We start from the raw sequence: 4,753 nt of genomic DNA on the forward strand, positions 1-4,753 counted from the left end.
CGTTCACACCAGAATCGCGCGGAATGTTCGCGTTGAAACCGCGCCGCGATTCAAAATATAGTCACGTGTTCATATTGAATTGTGGAAGGTTTGGCGTGTGTACATGGATTTTTTATTTTTTTCTAGGGTAAGAAAAGAAATGAGAACGAAGCCATATAGAGAGATTTGAGGGTCTTCAATCCCCTCGACACCCCCACATTAAAGTAATTATTTGCTTTCGGCCTGTAGGCCATGGGCTGATACCCATAAATGCACATGTTGGTACCATTTTGACAAGCGGGGCTCACTATATTAAAGGGACATTCCTGAGTTTGCTGCATTGTAAGATGTTTCCAACTAATAAAACATTTGTACGATTAAACTTACATATTAAATATATTTTCTTGTTTAGAATATTAGTGTTTGTACATTCAATGTGTTTCTGGTCGTCTTAATATTTGTAAGAAGCCCAAACTGGATTTTGTCTTCAAATAATTTCGTGCGTACGAAAAATATAATAATTAGGAAATAAAATGAAATTTAACCTAGTACAAATATTAGAACGATCAGAAACACGTTTAATAAACAGCCACTAATATTGTATACAGAAAAATATATTTGATATGTAATTACAATCGTTAAAAAGTCTGTTAGTTGATAATATCTTAAAAATTGCAGCAAACTCAGGAATGTCCCTTTAATGGGACCTTAGGAATATCATTACCAAATGTTTGACATCCATTAACCGATGATTAATTAATCAATGTGCTCTAGCGGTGTCGTTAAACAAAACAGACTTCATTTTTAGGAATATCAATGAATGAAAATCACTGCATTTGGATTATTAGCGATATACTCAAGAAAATCTCAAAACCACTGTTTCTGCCATTCTCCTAAAAACTGATCTCAGAATGGGTTTGCCATTGAAAGGATCCGAATGTTCCATATGAATCCTGAGATATTAATTTTTAACGTTTTGTCACCATAAAACGCTTTTTCTTTCTTTTTTGCAACAAAATAGCCGTTGAACCCTTTGAGAAATATTTTAATAAATGGTATTTAATAAATCAACATTTGCACTGGTCATAATTACATTTTCTTTCTTTTTTATCTAGCTGTAGGCCTTTTTTTTTTTTTTTATAAGAAAAACTTACGTAATTTTGCCCCCCAAAACATATTTCCCCCCACGAAAGATAAAACTACCACTTAGGATTGATCTATTTTTTTTCTCCGATATATCATTATTTTATTTATTTATTACACAGGTGCAAAAAGTACACCCATAAAATTCTACCCTCAATATTAGTTCAATTTAAATGTTCAATTCAATTTATTGTACACAACACTCACAAAGAGCAGGTAAAAAAACAATAACAATTACATATATAGTTGTAATCCGTGTTATACTCAAAGGCAAAAGTTATTGTGACATGGATTGTTTGGAGTAATAAATTTGTGAATGTATTTATGGATGTAAACCAGAGAAAATGTGCAGCTCAAAGAAATGCAACCAAGCAGTTGTTGCAGTGATTGCATGCTTTGTGCAAGAAACATGGAATATTCGGGAGAAATGCTGTCCAGTGTTCACCATAAAAGGTCAGACATTCAGTCGCAAATCATTGCCACTCTGTGCAGCCTTCACCATTTGTGAACTGTTTGATGCAATTTCGTCATGCCACGCCTCAGTGAAAATTACTGATAGTGAGTCATAAGGATGCTTGAATCTCGGACCTCACAGCGTGACGTCGCACGTCAATTCAACGTCCACAGAAACACCATATGCCACTTATGACAACAATATCAACAAAACAACCAGGTCAGGGACCGTCCCCGTAGCGGCCGACCACCCGTGACAACCCCTTGCCAAGACACATGGCATCCTTCCAGCAACCCTCACAGCCCGTGCCATCCCTTTCTCCAGCGTTTAGTGGCCTCAATGAGACGACGGCGCCAGGCCTGTATCAATGTTCAAGTTGGATACACTCGTTACTGACTGTGTGAACTCTGGCCCCCCTCTAGCTATTTGCATATGGCATTTCTCTTTTCATGTTATAACGTATCACACACGGCAGTACAAACTTATCATCAATTATCTTTGTATTTTGTGTGTCACAATAACGTTTGCCTTTTGGTATATAACCATTTATTTTCCACTCCAAAATTAAGAACATTTCCGTCTCAGTGTTTTGCTATATTACCGCATCTGGCTGTAGTACAGATTCGAACAACCTGTTCAGGAACCCATTCACACCGACCACCTCTTCCGCTATACACCCGGTGTCGTCCCATTAGGTCGAATTCCCAATTGGTCGAAATGCCAATTGGTCGAAAAATAAGTACTCGTCTGTTATATAATCACTACCTGATTACCTGTGTATGTAATGAACATGGCTTCTTCACGTTTATACACTGACAGAACCAAGACACCCCTGCAGTACCTGGACGCCATTGGTCATGAAGCTGCAGTGATTGTGACATTGTGAGTGTAACATTCTGAAAGAAACTGCTCCTTAAGTGGACATTTGAAAGAATGAATATTTTAAAATGTTGAAAATGTTTTTGCTTTGTGTGAAATAATAATTGTTCGATGGAGTCCTTCGTTTTTTAATTAATTAAGAAATTCACTACATTCAATACATGAATTATTTCGATATTTGTCATATTTGCATACTTTATGCGTTAAGCGATATCTATATCATATATATAATAATAATTGGTTTCCAAATAATCAGGAACAGTTCATTATAATGACTGATGTAACAACATGCATGTCAGTAAGACCATTGAACCATATCTATTGTTGTTTTAGCAGTTCGACCAATTGAGAATTCTACCAAAATGGGAGTAAGCCATACACCCATGTTACAAAACCTCAATACACAATTTTACATAATAACAGGCTTACCATTAAAAATACAAATTGTTTTAATTCTTCCCCAATTCCTAGAAGTGAATATGTGAACCACAACATATGCCACAATTAGGAATTATAGTGGACCGTGATGAATGAACTTTCACCCGGAAGTAAAGTTTGTTTTATTTAACGACGCCACTAGAGCACATAGATTTTTTTTGTGTATCTTATTATCGGCTATTGGACGTCAAACATATGGTCATTCTGACACTGGTTTTTTTAGAGGATACCCGCTGTCGCCACATAGGCTACTCTTTTACGACAGACAGCAAGGGATATTTTATTTGCGCTTTCCACAGGCAGGATAGCACAAACCATGTTGAACCAGTTATGGATCACTGGTCGGTGCAAGTGGTTTACACCTACCCATTGAGCCTTGCGGAGCACTCACTCAGGGTTTGGAGTCGGTATCTGGATTAAAAATCCCATGCCTCGACTGGGATCCGAACCCAGTACCTACCAGCCTGTAGACCGATGGCCTAACCACGACGCCACCGAGGCCGGTCGGATATTTTATATGTGCCATCCCACAGACAGGACACCACGGACTTTGATATAGCAGTCGTGGTGCACTGGCTAATCCCGCCCCTAGTAACAAATGAAGACTCGTATAGTGTTCTATATGATCGAACCCATGCTTAATATTAATAATATGCTGGGAACCGCGTTGGAAAATCAACAAAATCTGGCAAGTTGACCGTATACTTTAGTACATAGGCCCGTAGCCAGGATTGTGAGTTGGGGGGGGGGGGGGGGGGGGGTCGTTTAGGCTTATGATGCTAAGGGGGGTCCGGGGGCATGTTGAAAAAAAAAAGCCATGACAGGAAAGGTGGGGGGAGGGGAGAGGAGAGGAGGGGCCGCCTGCACTGGCAGCTGCAAGGGAGCACCAGCAGCCCGATCGAATCGGTAGCAGGCGGGTGGGGGTGGTGGTGGTGCTATGGAATTTTGAATGGAGCCGTTAATGGCAAAGAGAAAGGGGTGCGCAATTTTGATTGAGGAAATTTGGCGCAATTTTGAACGGTCGGTCAAAAGGTAAATGGCCGAGCTAGTATAGGTTTTGATATTAGTGAATCGAGAGTAGCTCGTTAATTATAGACCTTTATGACGCTGGGCGTCTCCCTGGGGTTTTCAACTCTAATATCTGACATCAGTAACTAGTTATTATTTGTATCCAGCAGACCTTAAAAATTAAGGGGAAAAGCTATTATTTCTGTTATTTCTGCCACATTGTACGATGACCTAGTGGTCAAATGAGCAATTATGTAATGTAGCTATGCGTGTGACGTCATATGAGTGACGTCAGAAGTCATACTCTGTTTATGACTGCTCTAATCGGCCATCATAATCTGTCAATAGAAACAGTGGTTGCAGGATAAAAATCGGTTAAACCGGTGTTTTCAATGGTGATGGTTGTCTGTTCCTTAAATCGGTTAAACCGGTGTTTTCAATGGTAGTGGTTGTCTGTTCCTTAAATCGGTTAGACCGGTGTTTTCAATGGTAATGGTTGTCTGTTTCTTAAATCGGTTAGACCGGTGTTTTCAATGGTAATGGTTGTCTGTTCCTTAAATCGGTTAGACCGGTGTTTTCAATGGTGATGGTTGTCTGTTGCTTAAATCGGTTGAACCGGTGTTTTCAATGGTAGTGGTTGTCTGTTCCTTAAATCGGTTAGACCGTTCTTAAATCGGTTAGACCGGTGTTTTCAATGGTAATGGTTGTCTGTTCCTTAAATCGGTTAAACCGGTGTTTTCAATGGTAGTGGTTGTCTGTTCCTTAAATCGGTTAAACTGGTGTTTTCAATGGTAATGGTTGTCTGTTTCTTAAATCGGTTAGACCGGTGTTTTCAATGGTAATGGTTGTCTG

This window comes from Gigantopelta aegis, chromosome 12 (assembly GCF_016097555.1).
Source record: "Gigantopelta aegis isolate Gae_Host chromosome 12, Gae_host_genome, whole genome shotgun sequence".
Taxonomy (NCBI): Eukaryota; Metazoa; Mollusca; class Gastropoda; order Neomphalida; family Peltospiridae; genus Gigantopelta; species Gigantopelta aegis.